This window comes from Dermochelys coriacea, chromosome 11 (assembly GCF_009764565.3).
Source record: "Dermochelys coriacea isolate rDerCor1 chromosome 11, rDerCor1.pri.v4, whole genome shotgun sequence".
Classification (NCBI taxonomy): Eukaryota; Metazoa; Chordata; order Testudines; family Dermochelyidae; genus Dermochelys; species Dermochelys coriacea.
Window position 1 is genome coordinate 10,757,302 of NC_050078.2, and position 24,628 is coordinate 10,781,929.

Sequence of the window (24,628 nt, forward strand, 5' to 3'; positions counted from 1 at the left end):
AGCAATCTGTATTCTGAAAAACTCAACAGGAAATCTTGTAAGAACTAGCCTAGTTCTCATGAGATTTCCAGCAATTCTTGCTACTGGCCAAGGAAGGAATATTGAGAGCCAAATTCACCACTGGCATTAAGTGAGTGTATTATGTGGTATTTTGTGTATCCTATTGTGTATTGCATTTAAAGCTCCAATCTGAAAATGCAGCAGAAAAATAAAAAACAGTTTGGGTGGGGAGGGAAGTTACCCAATTTTTTTCAACCTAACTAGCATCTCAAGGTGCTGAAATTTGGAGCAAACATTTCGTAAAACTTCTTATTGTATCTGAACAATTTTGCCCAGCCGTAGTCAATTTTGACCAGTACGGGGGTAAGACAAGTTACCCATGGAGTTAGCTAGATGGCACTAAAGTATAGTTATGCTTGGAATGTGACTGTCTGGAATACAATACTTGTTGCTGGTTAGAAGTTCCTGAAATAAGTTAAAAGAAAAGGAGTACTTGTGGCACCTTAGAGACTAACAAATTTATTAGAGCATAAGCTTTCGTGAGCTACAGCTCACTTCATCGGATGCACGAAAGCTTATGCTCTAATAAATTTGTTAGTCTCTAAGGTGCCACAAGTACTCCTTTTCTTTTTGTGAATACAGACTAACACGGCTGCTATTCTGAAACCTGAAATAAGTTAATTATTCAACTTTGTCATGCTGTTGATTTTTTTTTTCCAAATTAGAGCAAATGGTACTGCCTCTACTTAAAGATTTTTATTGGCAAGAGGAGAGGGTGCTTTTTAAGTGCTGTCATCTTACTTTAAATCCACTTTGAGGTTTAAAAGTAAAAAAAGTGGAGAAAAAAGTTTGTCTTAGAAAGAACAAGATGATAAACCCTCTCTTCTCACGAACCAATACACACAAATTATAATCTGCACATAAAATTTAACAATATCACCTAAAAATTCTCATCAAATGCAAATTTTCTTCAGTGATTTATTTGTGCAATTGTGAGTGGGCAGAAAGCACACAAAGCTTTCAAAGCCGAAGATTGAGGTAAATGGTGTGTCAGACTATGCAAAATGAGGGAAGGGAAAAAAAAGGAGGAAGGGCAAACACATTCCCTGGCTGGGAAGTTATTGAATGCTCAGAGCCAAAGAAGACCTAGCTGCTTGGAGAGGAAATTCCTACAAATAATCTACTGATTCAACCCCATTTCCACTTCAAATGTCTCTTCCACTAAGCTAACAGATGAAAAAGTTTCAGAGGTAGATGGAGGATTAGATTGGTGGTTTAAAAGGTTATTGCAGAAAATCAGCTCTAAGGTAAGTAAAGTTTTGCAACTGGTTAGATCCTGTGTGTTTCACACTTGCGTAGAGCACTGGGAATGAGGTAATCACTTAGGAATGTGTGTGGTTGGAGGGCCCTGAAAAGAGAGCCGCTCACTTACCAAAGCTCTGTGCTGAATATTCACACAACACACACAATCATTTTTCTTGTTAAGTGCCTAGAAGAATGGGAACATTACAAATGCAGTATCTTTTTTGGCTACAAGCTTAGCTACTATCAAAAGATATTAAAAGACACTCCCCTCCCCCTCCATCCCCAAAGCAGATCTGGATATACAGGATTTGAGAAGGAAATAACAGAAGAAAAAAGAAAATAATTTTCAAATCTAAAAGACGATTTGCCAAACAATAAGAGGTTTAGAAAATGAGGATAACACAAAACCATAACAAGCATTTTAAGATTTGGCTACGTGAAAACAGATCCACTTCCAGTATGTGGTTGGGTCATATCTGCTGACCTTATATTAACCAAAACAAGCATTTACTTCTGTTAAGACTGCAGTCAGTACAGCTATGGGAAAGCAAACTAGGTTCTAATATCAACAGAACTGTCAAGTCAATTTCTGGTTGTGGAATCTTTCATACCGGCAATACAATTAAAACAGACAAAAGGAACACAACTTGATTTTCCAATGCCAGGTAGTGTTTGTGGTGCTGGCGGTTAAAAAAGTAATCTTTTGCCTAGGATACGCAGCAAATTTGTTATGAAAAAAGCATTCAAGGCCTGATCCAAAGCTCAGTGAAGTCAATGGAAAGACCCCAATTCACTTCAATGAACTTTGGATCAAGCTCTAAGAGAACAAAACGCTGACGCCACAATATAATTAGACTAGCTTTTCTGACTGTTAGTTGCACTTTAGCAACAAGATTAGATAGATAATCTTCTCTTTGGCTTGGGCTACACTGGGGGGGGGTGTTTCGAATTAAGATACGCAACTTCCGCCATACCATTTGTGTAGCTGAAGTTGAAGTATCTTAGTTGGACGGACCTGGCCATCCTCACGGCGGCAAGTTGACCGCGGCGGCTCTCCCGTCGAATCTGCTTACTCCTCCTACCGAGGTGGAGTACAGGCGTCAATTCGGGGATCGATTTATCGCATCTAGACGAGACGTGATAAATCGATCTCCGATAGATCGATCACTACCCGCCGAGCCAGTGGGTAGCGAAGATGTACCCTTTGGGCTAGATCCAACTCCTGCTGAAATCAATGGGAATTTTTCCATTTACTTCAGTGGGTATTGGAAAGAGGCCACTTGTTTAGCTCTGTAGGTTCGGTTTTATGCAATTTTCCCCAAAGGTAGAAAGAAGATGACTCTGCATAAGAATAATTTCTAAATTTCTGATATCTACGAAAGAAAAAAAAATCACTCACTCAATTGTGTGTCTCCTTTCAAAAACCTTAACTCCACAAATTTAAACTCCCAAGACTATAGAATCCTAGAGCCAGAGGATTTCCAGATGATTAATCAATCAGTAAGATGTGTTTAAATACTAACCCATGGTCTCTTAAGGGAAACAACCAGTCCAACATGTATCTCTTGGCCTGCTTTAGTTCCTCTCCAATATACTGTTTAATAAAGGGGCGGGAGGAGAGCCCATCATCTTAAAATCCTCCATTACAGCTCTGAAGACTTAGACTCCAAAGAAGCATTTGTGTGTATGTGCTCAGAGAGATGAAAAATCATTAAGCACATGAACTTTCTACAGCTCGGCAATAGAAAGTGTGTCCCAAGAAAGCCACCTGTTCTGTGCCAAATGGCCAAGATGCTAATTTTCAAGGACATATTTAGAAATTTCCTGGATATCTCTGGTTTCAGAGTAGCAGCCGTGTTAGTCTGTATTCGCAAAAAGAAAAGGAGTACTTGTGGCACCTTAGAGACTAACAAATTTATTTGAGCATAACCTTTCGTGAGCTACAGCTCACTTCATCGGATGCATTTGGTGGAAAAACACGAAAGCTTATGCTCAAATAAATTTGTTAGTCTCTAAGGTGCAACAAGTACTCCATTTCTTTTTGCTGGATATCTCTGACTAACGTTACAGAACTGGTATCATTTTCTATGACTCAGGAGTATGTGAATGATCTTCTGCTGTCCCCCACACATGCCAATGACTTATTCCTATAACCACAGACAACCTGCAAGGCAAATAATGAGTTTCAGATGCAGACACCATACTTGAAAGAGGGGTACGATTTCAGTAATATGGACAAGGCGCCTGGATCCTTACACGATAAAGAGGCAGTAATAAGCTGTTTACATTTAATGAGTCACCTTTTTCACCTGAAAGGTGCATTTTCTTCCAGCACCATTTTTCACAAAGTCCCAACCGCTTCACAATGAGGAGACTGAAACAGAACATAGAACTGAAAAGGATAACACACATTGGGCCAGATGATTCTCAGTTGCAGCTACATCAATTGACACTAGCTGAGAATCTGGCCCTTAGCACTTTGTGCTTCCCATCAGAGGGTACTGAAACATTTCAAATGCAAATTGATGAAGCCTCAGAACATCGCTGTGAGTTAAGTAACCCCCCTCCATTTCACCTGGGAGAGAGGGGAAAAAAAGAGAGTGAGGTGAAGTAACTTGCTTAAAGTCACACAGTGAGTCAGCTCACCTATAGGTTAGAACTCCTCTTCAGCTCTTTGTTCTGGGTTCTAACCTCAGTCTACATTCAAAATGTCCTTGTCTCTGATGACTGTCTCCAAGCACTTAGAAACAAAGCATGAAACTTTGACCAAGAGCAACCTCCTTTACCTTACACTAGTTAAATTCATTACCTTATTTTAACGAGAGGCACTGTCTTGAATACCGCTGAATACATGCAGCTACACCCGAGTTTGATCACACCTAGAATTACTACCTTTAATAGAGCATTATGGAACTCATCTCCAATGTAAGACGACTGGGGATTAAAAACTTCCAAGTGAAATGACATTTTTAGCTTCACATTTGTGCCAATTACACACACTCCTTTGAAAGGAGACAATTAGGGACTACACGTAACAACAATTATACTAAGAAGTCATTTTCTTTTCACAGGTCTCATCAAGTTTGTTAATATCCTCTGATGTTGGTGAAATGATCCCTCGTTAACATTTCAATTTATTATTGCTGTTCCATTAATGAAACCACATACAAAAACCCCACCTGTAGTGGAGGCCCATAAATATGCTAAGAGTTAAATTCAGGTAGCTAATATTGTGTGCATTTTATGAACACTGCCAGGTTACAGCTTCATGTCATGGTAGATGAAGGAATTGAGTTCCACGTAGGTCATTGTGCAAGCGTCTTTAGGGTGAGACCTTCAAATTAGAGGTTGCATGTGGCCATGTAACATCCCAGGGCACTTTCTGCAAGAGTAGGGATTTGACTCGGTGTCACTGACTGAAATTCCCCTCCCCACGCAGTTATGGAGAATTGCTGCTTTCACCCCTGAGTGGTGGAGAAAGCAATTTTTATCTGTCAGTTGTTTGGAAGGTATTTTAGGGTCCTCCTGAGAACCAAAGTAAAATCCTTTTTGTTACTAAGCATCCTTTTATTTATAACAGCTCATTGTGGATCCTCTGCTGAGCTTCCACAAGTACCAGTGAACATACTCCTCAGGTCAAGCAAGACTTCTTCTAAGGCAAATGCCATTGCTGTACTTGGATTTTCAATTATTAATGTCTCACTTCTTGTCTTCCAAACTTTTTCAAAAAGAGGAAAGCAGCAGCTTCTCTCTCTCTATGAGCAAATAGCAAATCACATCATAACATGTTGCTTCCCTGATTCATGAAAGGAAAGGTCCATTCATCACAGGGATGTCTTATCACACAAACAACATTTTTGTCTTCTAATATTTTTCTCTCTAGTGACTAGTTACAATAAATCCTACCAAGTTTTCTGTGCAGTGCTGAAGGCATCAGGCTCATGCTAAGGGACAGATCTGCGGCCACACTTCCACTACAGGTATCGTCTTGCAAGGAACAAACTTGTTTTAAGGTTATTTGCAATTTATTTCCAAGGAAAGCCCAAGCTTAGAAGCAGTATCTGGTTTGCACTGAGGTCCTGCTCCATTGGTGATGAGAGAACTGTATGCTTCATGCTCCTTTTATGCGTTAACAGAAGAAATAATCTAAATTTGAAATTTTTCTGGTGCATTACAAGTGGATTTTAAAAAACTGGATACCTTCAGGAAGATGAAATAAAATGAAACATAAAAAGAAGCCTATTTAATGACAGCACAGACTATCCTAATAAACATATTTCTTTGATAAGCAGACTCCAACTGTCTGCCTTTTATTATCTGCAAAAATGCATAATGGATCTTCTCTGTTTGCTTACAGTTCCAAATCTTCCTCCCTTCGATCAACTAGCATTTTTGCTCCAGTGCCTACAACAATAATAATTTCTAGCAACAAACTTAGATTCCCCCTCAAGCAATGCCAATCCAGACAGGGGCTCATTGGTATCTACAAATGCTGCACACGCAGACTAGTGAAAGGTTGTGCAATGCTTTTCTTGTCCTGAGTTTTCCTCCCTTTCAGGCAAACTGTCCCCACGGAGGTGAAACACGGAGGTGTTTGCTGAAACAAACACTATATGTTTAATCGTAGCCACTGTGAAAGGGCATTAGAGTCTAGTCTGGGCATTCTGCATTGCCTCCCTACTGCAGCTGCTCAAGTGAGGCAACTTTGGAGGGTTAATTCCCATATTAATGGCTGGCCTTTTCCTTGTTAATGAATCATGGAATCCTGAGTGTGTTTCACTCCTGCTTTCCCACATCTCTTTCAATTCTTCTATTGTAAGAAGATAAAGTCATTATTTGGTGGAAAAGGACCCCCATACAGCACATACTTGCAGCACTTTATCTAGCTTCATGATTCAATTGCTCATTTTTTTTCTGCTGCGTAAACATATCTTGTTAAAAAAAAACAAAAATGTACGGCAAGTTCCAGGAAAACTGCTGAACCGGCTGCTGCCTGTGTGCATTGTTTGCTCTAAACCAGTTAGCCTGCCACATGAAGGAATGATTCAACTGCGATTTTAAACTAGGTTAGTAAAAGTATCTCAGTCCTGATCCTAGCTGATTTCAGATGATTATTTTTCAGCTATGGATCTGAGAAAGCAACACTGCTAGATATCATTAATGTTAGGGCACTATATGCAAAATGCAGAGTACCATACCAAGCCACATGAACCTGAATCACCAACTTTCCAGTTTAGAATCTTTCAGGCACTTTGCTGAAGTTCATGTTTTATTTCTTGGATATTAGTGGGGCAAATTCTCAACTGATACTTATCAGCATAGTATCACTGAGTTCTGATTCCACTTGAATTAGTGCAAACCAATAGCAAGCCCATAGAAGTCAATTGGCCAGATCCTCAAAACAGAAGTCTTTGGAGCTACCCTAATCTACACCAGCTGGGGATCTACTAGCTTCAGACTGAAAGATGCTCAAAAACCTTGCTATTTTTATTTGCATTAACAAACTTATAACAAAATTAAATATTTAATCTGTGATAAAATCATCTGGCAGCCATTATAAAACATGCTGATCCAGATTCTCATCACCTGCTGTTTGTCCACTAGAGTAAATCTATTGAATTCAGTGGAGTTCCTTTATCCTCTCATCCACACATTCATGAGATCTACTCCAAAGTAATACTTTACATGGACTGAATGGTGGTGAAAGGCACTGGACTGATAACTGGATTCCTCAATTAACTCACAGAAAAGGTACAGCAAAGGCAGCAGGGACCAAATTCACCTAGTGAAGGCCTTTGATTTCAATGGGGTTGCATTAGGGATGAATTTGGCCTCAAGGATGTCTGCTTTCCCCACCACTGCCCCTCACCCTAGCCCAGGAGGGTTCACCTCTAGGACTGATTGAGTGGCCTGTTTGTTTTGAATACTGCACAGGGAAAATTCTTACCTTTGCCAGCTGGTATGTGCCTGTACAGTGAAGTCACTGAGTATGTGCCACCATCACCATAAAGAGTTACAAAGGGCCGGGTTCAGTGCAGAATCTGTGCTGGCGTCTTACAGTGCAGACCCTGCTGGATGCCCCCCAATAGTGGGGAACAAGCCAAAGAAGAGAGTGAGGCCTACCTCAGCCTACATACTAGAAATGTTCTTAGACTCCCCTCCCCATCTTACACCATATACAATTCCAATATGGGCTATCTCCCAGTAACCACCACCTACCCACACATACGCCCGCCCACCCATGCACCTCCCCGTCCAGGACCAATCCCAGACCATCCTCCAGTTCACACTCTCATTAGTAGCAGGAGACACCACGATCTTGTTATCCACTAGGTGCGCTCAAAGGACCAGTGTCCAAAAGGCAGAAGACATAGGTTACTTGGAGATACACTGATTCAATGCATCCCATGAGCAGTCTCCTATGGATCTTGCCCTATCCATAAACTCTTAAGCTGTTCCCACCCACAAACCCTATCAGAAAACCTGGAGGCGGAAAGTAGTGGTAATCTCACCTACTATCCCTCAGGGCAGATTTCCCTTTGGAGGGGGCAAAGCCTAGGCTGGCACAGGGAGATATCATTTACACCTCACTGAATCGTCTTTGATGAAGGTTTTGAGAGTTCATAAACTAACGGCTTCTCTTTCCAACATCAGCAGTGTCAGGACGTTACACCAAGGTGTTTGGAGGCAGTATCTGATCTAAAGCTAAAACAAAAGAGCTTATTTCCCCTTATCTGAGGGGGAATCTAGCCTTTTGGAACTACAGTAAAGTAATCAAACTCCTGGCTGAAATCCCAAGATCCAAAAGAAAGCGAGGCTGTAAGATAGACTGTTCTGGAAAAGAGCTGCAATAAAAGGCAAGGTCTGGTGTAGGTCCACAGCACATGTTGGAGAGCTCACTGACATGGGAAGCGGTAGTGGCGTAATGCATAGAGCTCTGGACTGCAAGTCAGCAGACCAGGCTTCTTATTCCTGGCTCCGCTAGGACCAACTGAGTCACCTTGGGCACTCCTCTGTTATCTCATCTGTAAAATGGGGACGCACATAGGAGCTAAATATTCCAATTAATAGTTCATGGCATGCCAGCTCCTACATGTCCTTATCCAGGCAACAATCCCACTGAAATCAGCACTAGATTTCCCTGCCTAAGGAAGTGTAATGTGACAATATAAGAACAAAAGATGAAACTGGGGGCCTTTCTGAGGCTCTCTAGACTGCAGCCAAATGCAGTGCCCACATTCGCTGTAGCAAAGGAAAGCTCAGGCCTGTTACTCTTTCACAGATGCAAATATTGCTCCATCACGGGGCCCTAGGACTTACTTTTACGTCTTCCCCCCCATGCATAACCTAAAACCTCCCCTTTCAGGATTTCAGAAGATGCTGATTAATGGGTGAGGGGGGGAACGTATGTGCCGTTTCTGCTGCAGCTATTGTTTGGCTCCAACCTGGAAAGCATCTCTGCTTCTCCCCACACACCCACCTGGGGAATTCAGCTGCTTGCGGAGACACTTGAAAAGCTAAAAAGGAATTAAAAAAAATAAAATAAAATAAAATAAGATGGCTGGCGCAGCCCAGAAATCAGAATTAAAGGCAAGCTGCCTACCTCGCCCCAGTGGCTGCAGGATTTGGAGCAAACCCAGGGCTGTGGAAACAGAACATTGCTCTTTGTTAACAAAAATAAATAACTCCTCACTCTTCCCCTTCGGGGCATGTTTCTATGGAGGAATAAACCTCCACGGGGAGTTTATTATGTGTACATGAAAAGTGTGCCTCCTACTGAAAAACAGCAGGGGTGGTTTCCCCCTGCTAGTCTCACTCGCGCCCTTCCACCACCTCTTTATTTATCCTCCAGGTTCTCTCCACCACCCCCATGTCTGTAACAAGTGAAGCAACACAAAGGAACACTCAGGTAATTTCGATCTTAGCTGCACAAAATGACAAGGCATTCCCCCTTCCCATATAAACGATCAGTGTGTGGGCCAGGTTTCATTTACAACTGTAAATGAAACAGGCCTACAACTGTGTTTATAATCCCCCTTAATTGAATTTCTGTGACAAAACCCAGACAAAATTATTACCCTCAAGTTAGCAACTTGCTCCAAGTAGCCAAGGGTTCCTGGAAAACTGTTAGAAACACATGGCAGAGTATGATGCCATGCAGTAGTACCTTGGTGTTGCTAATGTTTTTATCTATTTATTGGGTCAGAGGGTGGAGAGATACAGAGGTAAAGATGAGGAGAGCAGGGCTGCTACACTATCAGGGCCAGCCTTAAGGTCTGACAGACCCCAGGCAAGAAAGAATGGAGGTACCTGGGGGGAAGCATCTCTGGTGGAATCCAACCTTAGACAGTGATTTCGTGCTATGTTCAAGGCATATGCACAGAGAAGTTAGATAAAAACATAAAACGCTCTTGCTGGAAGGTTGCAATCTTACCTTATTTCTTAGGATTCAGAATGATAACACACAAGAACCCAAGCACAGAGAGACAACGTGGGCTGCTCCCTAAAACAGAGAGGCACATCTGCTCTAGGCTGACTCTCTGCAGATGAACTCTGATTGCACACTTTCCTACTGAGCACTGTAGTAGCCTGCAAGTAGGACCAGGAAACCTCTTAGAAATTTCACAGATTCCAAGTTCAGAAAGGACCACTGCGATCATCAACCTTTCCCTCTTGTACAACACAGGTGTAACAGGGTGTACTGACCCTTTTAACTAAGCAGGGAAGGGACGGGGGAGAAACCCCATCTCAGGGATGTTGGTGTGAGCACAGCCCCAGGAACCAGTTGAACTGGTAAGAGAAGAGGTGGTTCCAGCCAGGGAGTTATCAGTGGAAAGGGGAAAATCCAGGACTCTGTTACTTTCAGGGACCAGGATTAGAAGTCTCATAGCACAGGAGAGGCCAAGGCTCCCCTCTCTCCTAGCCAATCGTGAGGAGCTCTCAGAAGGAGGAGAATATATATACCTCCTCCACTCTCAGAAAGAGGAAGAGCCAGAGAGCCATGCTTTTGCTGGGCAGAATAAAGGCTCCACAGTCAACAGGAGCATTGGAGTTGGGTATGAACTATGGGGTTGCTAAGATGGACCTTATGTTTGGGACACTGAGGCCTATTTTGAATTACTTTGGACTACTGACCCAGTTTCGGGGAGAGCTGATGGTTCCCCAGAGAAAGACCATGCTGTACTCTTTAAGAGGCCCCAAAGAGAGGGGACAGATGGAGGGAGCTGCAGAAATACCTCTGGCCACAAGAGACAATAACAATTCCCTGAGCAGATCTTTTAGAAAAACATCCAATTTTGATTTAACAATTGTCAGCGATGGAGAATCCATCACAACTCTTGGTAAACTGTTCTAATGGTTAATTACTCTCACCGTTAAAAATGTACACCTTATTTCCTGTCTGAATTTGTCTAGCTTCAACTTTTAGCCATTGGATTCTGTGATAGCTTACAATTTTAACACAATTTTCCAAAACAACACTTTTGCCTCTCCTGCTCCAGCTACTGGAAAAGGGTAAGGGACTGTCCTACTTTTTAGAAGAGGAGTATCATTTGCAAGTTGCTTGGTTAGAGAGGAGACTCGGAGACAGAGGAGACCCTCAAAGAGGGCTTTGTATTGTTTATTCCTAAATCTGAATCTAGCCAAAATTTAGGGGTTTCTCCTTCAAAAAAAAAACCTCCCCTGGTAAAAAGCTTATTCATTTCCTTAGAATAAAAAATTGACTTGTGTAGTAAACATAGTTCTTAGTAAGAAAGAGCCCATTAACAATAATATTGTGCCAGTGCTAACATATCTTGGGCTTGTACCATGAGAGCTCTTCTTATTGGAAACACAGTTTCAATAAAGGCCCTGTTGTTTTGAATTACATCTGGAATAGGAACATTAAATAAAGCCCCTAATATTACTGAAAATTTGTGAAAACTCTTCCTCCAGATGATGACGTAGATATTTTTTGGCGGCTGCTTCAAAACTTCTTTGGACACAGGTTCTTGTTTGCAGTCACCAACTTCCTGTGTCGCATGCACTGATTTGGGCACTGACGCGTACCACCTTTAGCAATCATTAGAACATCTTCGCAGCTCTCTATCGGCTGGTAACCGCAGCAAACTAGTGAAGTCATATATTACGTCTCAAAGCCCACCATTAATATTTTACTTAGCACTCCCATTGACCTCGGTAGGAATCTGCCTGTGGACTGACCGCAAACAGAGCCCTTGATGGTTAAGTCTGAGAGGGAGGAGATTGAAACAAGTCAGCCCAAGTCAATGCAGTATCCTAGGTTGCTCCCAAATCATCATAGTGGTAGCTGTTCTTTTGAACTTAAGCTGGAGGAGAGACAAAGAACGGATGGAACTGGGTCAAGAGAGATGGAAAGGGAAGAGCAGTGGCTTCATAGTGTCCCGCACTGTAGACCACAGCAGCTCCTTTACAGACAGCTGAGGTCCATGGGTACGTGGGGGAGTTGGGGGTGGGAGACTACAGAGAGAGTCTGTGTGGGAATCAAATCCCTCTCTGTTAAATTATTCTATCCTCCTCAATGGTGGGGTAAGACAAAAGCAGCATGGCTCATGGAGGAGAGGTGAAGACCAGGCAGCAGTGTTCAGGAGCCAGGTCCACAGGACCTAGCGACGCCACCTGACTGTCACCAGACCACTCTTCCTCCCCACCTGTTTTAGCGCTAAGAGTTTCTAGAAGACATTTCCCCTCCTGTGGAAGCAGCAGGAGGTGACAATCAGGTCCTATCGCCTCTCCTCAACATCTTCTCTGCTCAGAATTTGCCATTGTTTGCACTAACACCTGTTTTTGGGAGAGTGCTGATTAGCCCTCGGGTCTTCTCTTGTAAATTTCACCAACAAGCCACTTGTGACTCTCTAGGTAACCTTTTAAGAAGCACCTTTTTATAAGGTATGGGCCCTGTTTTTCCCCAGGCCATGAACAAGCTGCACTGAACACCTGGAGCAAAGTGTGACAGAATGTCAATATAGCTATATATATATATATCAAAATCAGGGAAGGAGACCAATACCCTCTGGAGCAGGTGTAAGGGACAGATCTGGGGATAAATCCATTACTGTGCTGTACCACTGCTGCAGCAAAGGAAAGAAAAGGAAAAAATTTTAAAGCATGATTAAATGCTTTGAGAAAAAGCAATATATTTTTTATGTACTTGTAAAATCCATTGGCAGTGAATTTTCTGGTTAATTGGTTTCATCTTATTAAACTAAAAACCTATTTGTAAAAGCCAGGCCTTTTTGAGCACAAGTTTGATTCCTGCCCCAAAAGCCAATACAGCATTTTGCAGACAGAAAGCTGTGCACTGCAAGCCAGGTTCCATTAGTCTGAAAGCAGAGCATTTGCCACCCAGAAGAGAAATGGAATGGAAAGCTTGATTTTTGTAAAACATACTGTGAAAATAATCTTGTTAATCCATTTCCCCCAAAATTGCAGGCCCTTCTCTCAAGCAAAGTCTGCTCAGAGAAACTTGATAAACATTTCAGTGAAATAATTTGATGATTTATAGATCAATCTTTTGGTATTTTCCCCTGCACATGTCACGTTCAATTTCTTCCCCTCATTAGGCTACTCTCTCTTTCATTAAATAGTTCCTCTGTCTAACTTGCCAAGGAACTGCCAATGGGCCCCACATCTTACAGAAGAATAGGCCCAGTTTTACCAATGGGAAAGGGCCTCTAATGTACCATGGACAGATTACAATGAAGCATGGTAATTTGCCTGTGTTAATGATGCTATTCCACACTGATCGGTGAAAACAAAATCTTTAATAGCTAAATGACACCCAGTATTTCTGTAGCCTGTTGAATCTCAAAACAGGGGAAGCAAAAATCGGTGTCCCTTGAGAGGTGGAATCAAAGAAGCTACAATGTTAATTTTTTCCAGATCTGGCTGGAAACACTGGCAAAAAAGAAAAAAAACCCTCACTTTAAGCATGGTAGCAGTTTAAATCAATGTACATAAAGGTTTTGGATTAGTAAACAGGTGAGTGTGTTGTCACAGTTCAGGGCAACGGCACCTGAATTTCCCCTCTGTGGTCCAGCAAGGTCACCCACTCACAAGCTTCCAGCTTCCCAATTGTTGTCTCTCACATCTCACTCCCTTCTGACCGGGATATGGCCAGGCTGCGCAGTTCCCTGATTGCACTGTGTATTTCCCAACAAAAGCAGTCTGCTTAAACAGACCTGCTTGCTTTCTCTTCAGAGACTGATAGAGTGATTGCCCCAGATATAAAAGTTACCACACAGTTCTAAGCAAGCCTACTTTATTCTTAAGGTAAAATGCATTACAGAGAAAACAATAAAAGAACCTACATGCATCCTAATAAGCTTGTCAGAGTTCACCCTATCATGGATTCTGGCAGTCCCAGTCCTTCCAAGCCTATCCTAAGGATTGGGGCGCTCTGTGGACCAGGGGTCCTGTCCATGTGCTGGATCAGGAAGAAGGCTCTGAATCCATCATACCCAGATTATTTATCCAGAAGTCTTTTCTTTGCCTTTTGTTCTCTAGAGAATCCAGTTCGAACAACTATGTGCATTTGCCCCCAAGGGGATGGCTACAATGGCTGATAACCCAGAAGTTAATTAGCATATTCCCCCACCCTACTAGAGGAAAGTACATACAGTGCCACAACACACACAACTGCATATTTCATACAATGTACCCCAAAGATATTAACCCTAATTCAGAAAGTTTATCTTAATTCAATAAAGTGTATCTTCATTCCATAAGCTTTCTTCAGTATACTGTCAGTTTGTCACATGTGTACTTATGTGTCCCCATGCTATACACATATACAGATGATTAATTACACAGTACACAGTACCCAGTATACAGATGATTAATTACACAGTACACAGTACACAGTACAGTCGAAAACATAAGTGCAAAATATCTTTCACCAGTAGAAATAAAATCTGTGACGCTTATTTTTAAGGAGAAAAGAGCAAATCATTGTTAGAAAAAAAATTCACCAACATCCTTTGACACTTTTATTTACTAATCCCATTATGAACCCATCGCTGAAGACTTCCCAGTTCAGCAGAGAACCTAGCACACATTTAAGTGTTTGACTAATTCCCAGCCTGAGTGCAACCTAGTAAGTGCTGAGCACCCTCAACCCATATTGGATGCTCTGCATCTCTCATGAGCAGGCTCTCTGGGTTGCTTGGCTAGTAAAAGGTTGCTCAACACAGGCAATCTTTGAATGAAATTAGTGGAGAATTGTAGTCAATGGGCCAAATTTGGCTCTCAGGTATGCCTGGGTAAATCTGGTATAACACCACTGACTTTGATGGAGTTAATCTGGTGTAAACCTGAAGAAGCTATGAGCAGAAGTGGATGCAATATGTTCGGGACTACTTAGGACAATCATTGAAGATGGGAGGTCACAAATGAAGTTTCTTGTACAGGTTTCACATTTTAGGAATACTGAGAGCTATGGTTTACACTAGGGGTAATAAATTATTTTTTGTCAAGGTCCAAATTTTTTGGTCAAGGTACAGTCAAGATCCAGACTCCAGAGAAAATAATACAAAAATAATAATAATGATAATAATAAATAAATAAAGAGATTTTATACTCCACTGAAAAGCGCCCGGTGGTCTAGATTTAGCCAGCAGCTTGCCTGTTGACTACCCCTGGTTTATACTATAGTTTATGATAATCAAGGTATTTGATTGAGGTATTAAATAGTTTCCATTTCTCTTCTGTGTGGCAAATGCTCTGCTTTCAGACCAAGGTATTTCTGGTATTTCCTGTTATAGAAACCCTTATTTTCAGGGGGTTACAATTTGTCAAAAATTCATTGAATGTGTTTTTTAAGACTTCATAGCAGTCTTGATTTCCATAATACAATAGGCTTGTCTAAACTACTGCTAAACTCAATGTAACTTAGGGACATGAAAAAACCACCTCCCTGCCCGCCCCGCCAGATGTAAGTTTCTTTGACTTAAAGCAGTGTCTACACTTCACTGTCAGCAGGAGACACTCTCCTGCTGCCATAGCTTCCGCCTCTCATTGAGGTGGAGTAATTACATTGACAGGAGAGCGTCTCCCATCTACATGGCATGTCTTCACCAGATGCGCTACATCGACGCAGCAGTGCCGATGTAGCCGCGGTAGTGAAGACAAGCCCAACAATAAAGGGTCATCAATGGAGGATAAGCATTTTAGGACTCTTTAAATACTAGTTTACTCAATAAACCCAGATTAGCACTAAGGGGAAGTGTTAGAGTCCAGGAAACTAATACCTCACATAGCATGTTAAAAATTCCCTAATACGTTGTATTCTTAGCCTTTCTTTGCTGATCTGAAATACCTGACTCAATATAAAAAGTTTCCTAAATATGTGTTTACATAGCTGGCTCAGTAATCTACTTGTAGAAAGTGGGGTTTTGTGGGGGATGGACATGTTGGTTTTCTTTGAACACTGCTTGAGTTACACTAAAGAAATGAATCCTTAAATTTCTTGGATTAATTTTGTTTTTGTCCTCCTCATTTTGGGTCCCACATTTGGCCTGTGGCAATTTAAGAGTATAACTGTCGCGAGGAATATCTCTGTAACCAAATAACTATGGACAACTCTGCAATAGGTCCCATACTTCATTACTCATTCAAGCAAACTCTGATTGCAGTCAAATATCCAAAGCAAGGACTAAGGACTACAGGATCTGATCAAACAATTATTAGTCCATTCCAAATCTGGGCTCCAATCTTTCTCCTAATGAAAGTAGTTGAGGTTCTATGCAAGGAAAGGCTGCGGGATTTGGCCTGTAATTTCCCAAAATCCATTATCTACTTTTTGGTGTAAATGGCTGATAAGATTTTCATTATGACCATTAGAGAGTGGGTGGCAGCAAGCATAACACAGAGGCACCTATAAAGTTAATCACACCTATGCAACACCATTTTTCTCTTAGTATTCTCTTATTGTCATGTCTTTTCCTCGAGCTCTTTCACATTCGATCTCCTTGAGAAAAACAGCCTTGCCTACTGATATTTTTAAAATAAATAAATAAATAAAATTACAATTTTCAATGGCCAATCATTGAGTTATCCGATAACACCTGCCCAAAGCCATCAACAATGACTGAAATAAAGGCTGGAAATGGTTTTGTCTTCATTATAAGTGGTTTGGGTGCTGAGTTTTCCACTGAATTAAATGGAGATTGAATAGACCAGCAAATGAGCTGAGGCATAACATAAAGCTTAGGAAAGATCTGTTGAAATTCACAGTTGTTTATTTAATTCACACATAAAAATTAGAAATGGGACCAACCAATAAATAACAGCAGGCCATTTCCTTTTTTTAAACTCTCTCCAGTTCAGGGCTAATAAATCTAACCAGGTTTATGCCACAAATAGTTTTTCTGCCAGACAAGGGGAAAAAAGTTTGTGGAAGGAGAAGGGAACTTCCCATTATAGAAGCTACTTTTGGATGTAATGAAAATTTTACGCTAATTGCCAGAAACTTTATTCCCCAAAGTATAAATGGTGAAAGGCTGAAAATGTTTTACTTTTAAGTGCGAATAGCCTTCATGGCGCTCCAATTCTGACACAAAGTGACAAAAGGCTGACAAAACAGTCAGGGCTGGAATGAACCTAAGTCAAATTCATTCCTGGTGTAGCACCACTTAAAGTAGGTCCCCTCAACATGCCACTCCAGGGTTTAGAGACATTATGGTCTCCTTGGTTCAGAGTGAAATTCCTAGTGATATCAATGGGACCTCCACAAACAGGCAGAAGGTAGCCCAACACCCTCTGCTTGTTCTGTGCCTGGGTATTGCATGCCAAATTTTGATAATGTATCACTGCCTTTTATTTGCTGCTCATAGAGATTAGTGCTGTTTTTATTTTTATGGTTCTGTGTCCTTTCCTGCAATAATAATGGGTTCACCTGGCATTCCACATCCAAGCTGAACAAGCCATTTTTGGAATTCTTAAACAAGAGAATAATAAGCTGTGAAAGCAAAGTGTCTCAACCTGAACGTTCCATTTGAAACCGTATGATCTTACAATCATTTCCTTCCAAGTTTTCTGCATAAAGGTATTCAGAAACAGAAGGCAGGTCCTAGCAAAAAATAGGGGAGGGAGTTACCATGGCTATAAATAGAGTCTTAAATACTTACTGTCTCTGCATCACTGGTGTGTCACATTCAAAGTTACACTCAGGGAAATATCCTGTAGTAACCTGAGGAAACACCAAAGAAAATGGTAAGTAGGGAGAGGACACACAGGACCAGCTCTCAGCAGAACAGAGCAGAGACTAACCAAAAAAAAAAAAAAAGCTTTACTATTATTTAAAAATAATAATTTTTAAATAACCCTGATATTTTGAATTAAGAGTTAAATACAGAATAGGGCAAAGACTACAAAAACCTTTCTGTCAACGTTCATTTCAATGCAGCTTTAGAATTTGCTTTGCTTGTGCGCACTCCACTTTTGCATTTGCTTTCTGCATTTATCCTAGCCCCAGATTTAGAAATTTTGCAGAAACAGCAACATAGCATTTGTTTGAAAATTGGATGTGTATGGCCCCCATTACCGGAGTATCTGAGCGCCTCCCAATCTTTAATGCACTCATTCTCACAGACTCCCTATGAGGAAGGGCAGGGTTATTATCACCATTTTACAGATGGGGAACAGAGACACAGAGAGGCTAAGTGACTTGCCCATGATCACAAGGGAGGTCTGTGGATGAATCCAGGTCTGTAAGACCACTAACCACTGGACCGTCCTCTCTCTTGTTGTGAAAAGCAAATTCGTAAACAAGCACATTCTCTCCAGATATCTAATTTTTAAGAGTTGTCTTCACCCATTCAAGAAGCAGAAACATACAATGTGTCCAATCCAAACTAACCTACACAGCTCGCATTTAGAATTCCATGAAAGTCTCACAATGGGTTTGCAGAATTCGAGAAACCCTTTAGCTGTTTGATGACAGTGAAGAGGCAAGAGTAAGCTATTAATAGTATGAAACTTTGGATTGCAGTAGTGTCAGAAAGCTTCAACCCGTTTGGACCCCCTTGTGCGAGGTGCTATACAAACATAATAAATGACAGTCAGGCCCCAAAGAGCTTACTGTCTAAATGACAGGAGGTTGGAGAAAGTAAGTAAGTAGACAGGCAGGACCACAACAATAAGGAAAAGCATACACTGTTTTAGCACAGACTGGTTGTGTGCGCAATTTTTAGATTCTGATACCCTTACCCACATCGAATAGCGCCTACTCCATGAGAAGTCTCACTGAAGTCAATGGGAGCACCCATCTCTTTCTAGATAGCTACCTGCCTGCCCCCCCATCACAGTACTATCTAAGCACCTCACAATCTTTAATGTATTTATCCTCACAACACCCAGTTCGGTAGGTGCAGCTATTATGCCCATTTTACAGACAGGGAACTGAGGCACTGAGAGGCTAAGTGACTTGCCCAAAGTCACACAGGGAGTCTGTGCCCTAAGCACTGGACTATGAACCTCCCAGAGAGAATGTGCCACTTGTCATGAGCAAAGGGTATCAGAACCTGGCCCTCTGAATTTCTCGCTCATCTCTGATATCTGTTTATCCTCCCTATAGTAAAGACTCTAAAGCAGGGATAGTCAATAGGTGAAATGTGAGCCAAATCTGGACAGCCAGATGCTTTTGAACGGACTCCAAATTGTTTTTATTTACTTATTATCATTATTGTTATTTTTTTCTCTGGAGTCTGGACCTTGACTATACCTTGCCCAAAGAAATTTGGACCTTGCCAAAAAAATAATTGACTATCCCTGGCTCTAAAGTGTGTAGCTCTTGCAGATCTTACACCAAAAAAATGCATAGTTCTAATAATCGCAGCAGCATCCAATTTAGGAAAAACAAGGAAGCTGCAACAACAGAAGAGTATTCACACTGTTGGCAGAGAGGACTGAGGCAATTGTTTTCCACAAAAGACTTCATTTATCATGTCTCCGCAATGCTGAAGCGGCTCTCAGGCCCTTTTTTGTAACATTTTAAACCTGTCACACACACGGTCACACAACCACCATCATCTTTCAATTTCCTTCCTTTCCCTAATTGCGCTTGTGGGAAAAACTAGAGGTGGGGCTTTCGGAGAGGAAATCTCCACACGGTTCTCCCCAGCTGTTCTACCTGGGGCTGGATCCCAAACACTGCAGAGCCCGAGGGAACCAGAGGAGGTCAGAGTTTTCCACACACCAGCCCCGGGCTTTCCTTCACAGCTCTGCCCTGGCTCTTTGCAACATGGGCATCAATGAAGTCGCACTAGCAATGAGGCTCCTGAGGATTTGCTTCAAAAAGAGAAGGGCATGTAAACAACATTTAGTTCAGACGATATTACTGCTGCATACAGCCAGTGGGGGAGGACCATGTGCATTCCCATCCCTGCAGACAGCCCACCCAATAGCTTTCCAGCCTCACCCCCACCTCCATCCTTGGGCGCCTCGGCTTTAGGGCAATATTACACAATCACCCTTGCTAGTTCATTAGACCATAATATATAGAAGTCAACTCAAGATAGGGGAGGAATAAAGGGCAGGGGGGTTGGAGGAAGGGGCTGTCTAAAAGGCATGCTGTAGCTCAACCACCAGCTACTGGGTTCAAAGAAGGGATTGCTAAGGGGATTTTCATGGCTGCTGTGATGCAGGAGGTCAGACCAGACAAACTCAATGGTCCCTCTGCCCTAAGATGTATGAGTCTATAAACTACCTGGCATGTGTGTTTGGAAGCAGTGATGTGTTTACCTAACACTACTTAAGAAGTCAATAAACCCAGACTAGCACTAAGGGGAAGTGTTAGAGTCCTGGAAACTAATACCTCACACAGCATGTTAAAAATTCCCTAATACGATGTATTCTTAGCCTTTCTTTGCTGATCTGAAATACCTGACTCAAAATAAAAAGCTCCCTAAATATGTGTTTACATAGTTGGCTCAGTAATCTACTTGTAGAAAGTGGGGTTTTGTGGGGGATGGACATGTTGGTTTTCTTTGAACACTGCTTGAGTTACACTAAAGAAATGAATCCTTAAATTTCTTGGATTAATTTTGAATTCAGATTTTGAATTCCCTCCCATGTTAAAGCATGAAGCTGTTCTCCTCTCTCAGTTAAAAAATATACATGATTTATGAGGGGGATTTTCTGTCAGGTTATTTGGATGCTCTATTTCCACGAATTTTAATTGAAACTGGGGTTCAAGTCCCGTGTGCAGCTATGAAAGATCTCATCCTCCATGTTTTGCACAAGCAGAGTCAAGTAATTCTAAGTGAAGTATGACAGTGAGCATCAAGAAGGGACTGTCAGAAACATTAATAAGTAGAACTCCATGTAAAATAAAGACCAAACCTCACCCTGAACACGATTACATGCCGGTTGCCATCTTGGCCAACACACCAGGGCTTGAACCAAGGACCTCCAGAATTAAAAGCACAAACCGCTATAGCTTGAGCTAAAGAACCAAGCTTCTACTCCTGAGGCTAGAACAGATTCATATTTTTGGCAGATCAGGCACAGAGGAGGACTTGTAATGCCCATTCCCCCATGAGTTACACAGGCAACCCACTGGCTTTAATGACAGATGCTACCAAGGGCAGAATATTACACTGAAGAGCACTGCCTTCAAGAAGCAACAGCTGCGGTGTAGAGCAGTGGTTTTCAAACTTTTTTTCTGGGGACCCAGTTGAAGAAAATTGTTGATGCCTGTGACCCAACGGAGCTGGGGATGAGAGGTTTGGGGTGTGGGAGAGGCTTAGGGCTGGGTCCCGGTCGGCAGTGCTGACCAGAGTGACCCAGTGCCTTTCATGCCACAACCCAGTCCTGGGTCACGACCCAAACTTTGAAAAACACTGGTGTAGAAAACTGGGAATCCGCTGACACGGATTACACTCACAACTCTGTCACAAACTTGTTGTATCATCCTACACAAACCTCTTTGCTCCTCTGCACCTCTGGTTTCCTACACGTGTATAAAGAGGATAATGATGTTTGCACACCTTTGTGAAGCATTCTGAGAGCTGAAGACAAAGATCTATGGCAGTCTAAATAAAGATGGAGTTTTGGTGTTAGAGTATAATATACCTAGCTATTTGAGTGGCTCTCTTCAGGATAACATCTGAGCAACCTCATGATGGATTTTAATCCTCTCATCGCCCCCCTGAGGTAGGAACATATTATCCGAGGTTTACAGAGTAGATTAAGTGCCTTGCCCAAGGTCACACAGGAAGTTTGTAGCTGAGTTAGGACTTGAACCCAGGTCTCCCGATTCCAAGTCCAGTGTCCCATCTACTAACCCATCGTTCCTTAATCCTAAACTCCCTTTGAAGCTCCCAATGTGTGTGCCAGGAACAAAGACAAACACAAAAGGTGAATGCAGTGGCTCTAATCACTTTGCATTAGTGTCAGTTACATTTAAACAGGGAGCTGTAGGATTAACCTGAAATGAAAGAGTGCATTGAATGTCATGTTTGGGTTACTACATAAAACCACAAGAAAATACTGTAACGATGTCAACATTTCCCCGCTCCAAACTAATCTGACCCCTAACTGTTCAGTGCTAGGCTCCCAGCCTCACTACAGATTCCCCATGCCTGTCACTTAGTTGCATAGCAAGGAACATTAACACAGCAAAAAAACCAGCCACAGGTCATCAGTAGCTGAAATTTCATGCATTATATCAGTGTGATTGAAGGGGCAGCATGTGGTTGCACACTGAACCAAAGGGGAAACCGAAAAACTAACAAGGTTCAAAGACAGATAGCTAAGTTTTCAAACTGTGCAAGCTTTTTAGGCTAGCTTTATTATTACAGCCGGGATTGCTTGCCCTGGTTTAGCTGAACAAAGTGGTGTTTTCCCTTGTAATATTTCACAGTCCTTTTAGGAATCAGAAATCACTCCCAGCCAAATTCACAAGGAGCAAATAGATAATAATGTAAATGGGCCAATAATTTAGTCAGTGGAAGATTCCTTCAGTTAACAGTGAGAAAAACCTGGGTCAAGGCCTCAGGATTTGATCCTTTGATAAGATTCTCAATGCAGAAAAGCTGCATCCCGTTGGCTTGTACAGTGCTGTGCACACATCTGACAGAAAAAACAGTTACTAACTTTCCGTAAATGTTGTTCTTCAAGATGTGTTGCTCATGTCCATTCCAATGTAGGCGTGTGCTTGCCCCAAGCACCACGACCAGAAAGTTTTCCCTCAGAGGGTATCCACTGGGTTGGCTCTGGTGCCCCCTGGAGTAACAGCCTGATAGCACCAGTATAAAGGGCCCGGCTGCCCTATTGCCCCCTCAGTTCTTTCTTGCCAGCTAACTCTGAGAGAGGGGCAGGCGGGAGGGGGGATTTGGAATGGAAATGAGCAACACATCTCAAAGAACAACAGTTATGGAAGGTTTGTAATAGTTTTTTCTTCTTCAATTTTTTGCTCATGTTCATTCCAAGGTAGGTGACTCCCAAGCAGTTGTGCAGGTGGAGGGTTCGGCATTCACTGGCATGCTGACTGTAACCCTGCTCAGCCGAAACCCGTATCATCTCTAGCTTGCTGGGTGATGGTGTAGTGGGATGCAAAACCGTGGACTGATGATGACATTGCTGCTCTACATATATCCTGGATAGAAACCTGAGCCACAAATAACGCCACCGATGCTTGAGCCTTGTAGAATGAGCTGTCAGCAGAGGGTCCCGGGGTTTTAGCTAGGTCGTAGCATGTGTGGATACAGGAAGTGATCCATGATGAAATTCTTTGTGCCAAGACTGGACGGCTTTTCATTTGGTTTGTAATGGCTACAAAAAGCTGAGTGAATTTCCAAAAGGGTTTAGTCCTTTCTATGTAAAAGGAATTGGACACACTTCCTGTTCTGCCTTATCACAAACAGATCCATCTGGGGAGTTTCCCACCTCTGGAAAATGGTGATCATGACACCTGGGCGGATGGACCACTTTTGTTGGTTGGAGAAGGATCTGATGAGATGATCTGCTAGCTCATTCTGTAACCCTGGTAAGAAGCTTCAAGGTGGATCAAGTGGGCTATGCAGAATTCCCACAGGTGAAGAGCTTCCTAGTAGAGGAGAGAGGAGCGCACCCCACCCTGCATGTTTACATAAAACATTGAAGTCATGTTGTCTGTCAGGACCAACATGCAGTTGCCCTCTAAGTGGGGTTGGAATGCCTGGCAGGCAAAGCATACCACCCTCAGTTCCCTCACGTGGATGTGTAAAGAGAGCTCTTCTGGAGACTAGAGGCCCTGAGTCCCCAAGTGAGCCCTCCATCCCATTGCCGACATGTCTGTAACGAGAGGTGTTGACGGTTAAGGCCTCGAGAATGGGACTCCTGCACATACTGTCCATGGGTCCAGCCACCAAATAAAGGTGGTAATCACCGACAGGGAAAGTGAAACCACCATATCCAAATGGTGTCGGCCCAGTGCATATACCAATGCCAGCCAAGTCTGGAGAGGCCTGAGTCATAGTCTTACATGCTGTACCACATAGGTGCATGATGCCATATGTCACAGGAGCTTTAAGCAGTTCTTTGCTGTGGTGATTTCTCAGATTCTCTCTGGGTTTCCAGGAGGAAGGCTCTGGCCTGGGTTGAGTCGAGGACCACCCTGATGAATTCTATCCTTTGACCCAGGGAAAGGGTAGACATCTGCATATTTATCAACAGCCTCAGGTCTGAGAAAGTTGACAGTATTAACTTTACATTTGCCTCCACCTGGGCCTTGGTCCGACCTCTGATCAGCCAGTCGTCAAGGTAAAGGTAGACCTGGAAGGCTGCAATGACTGCCTACATGCATTTCTTGAACAACTGAGGGGCTGCTGACAGGCCAAACAGTAGCATGGTAAATTGGTAGTGCACGTGGTTCATGACGAATCACAGGAGCCTGCTGTGTCCCTGAAAGATTACAATAGGAAAATAAGCGTCCTTCAAGTCGAAGGCAGCAGACCAGTCCCTGGATCCAGAAAAGGGATAATGGAGGCCAGGGAGACCATGCATAACTTCAGTTTCTTCATGAATCTGTTGAGGTTTCACAGGGAATGGGGATGACAGGTTTGGAGTGTGGGAGGTGACTCAGGGCTGGAGCACCAGGCCGCCGTGGCCAGGAGCGCCCCAGCCGCAGCAGGTCCAGGCTGTGCCATAGTCGGGGCCAGGGGGCTGCCCTGGCCACGGCAGGTTGGGGGCCAGGCTAGGGTGGGTCCGGAGGAGGGGCACCCTTATAGGGCACTTAGAGGCTTACAGGGCACTTAGCTGCTAATCTAACTAACTGAAACTTAAGCACTACAAAAGAACCATGTACAATAAATAAGCAAAGTTCACT

At 42.6% G+C, this 24,628-nt stretch overlaps 1 protein-coding gene across 3 annotated transcripts in view; it reads right to left on the minus strand.

The window, feature by feature from the left end:
- Positions 1-24,628, minus strand: part of SEMA5B (semaphorin 5B) — a 376,386-nt gene that overhangs the window by 227,170 nt on the left and 124,588 nt on the right. For all 3 annotated transcript variants that reach the window (XM_038422653.2, XM_043504940.1, XM_043504941.1), the window contains exon 2: positions 17,448-17,509. The gene's annotated coding sequence lies outside the window, so the exon portion shown is untranslated. The remainder of the gene's footprint in view (positions 1-17,447; positions 17,510-24,628) is intronic.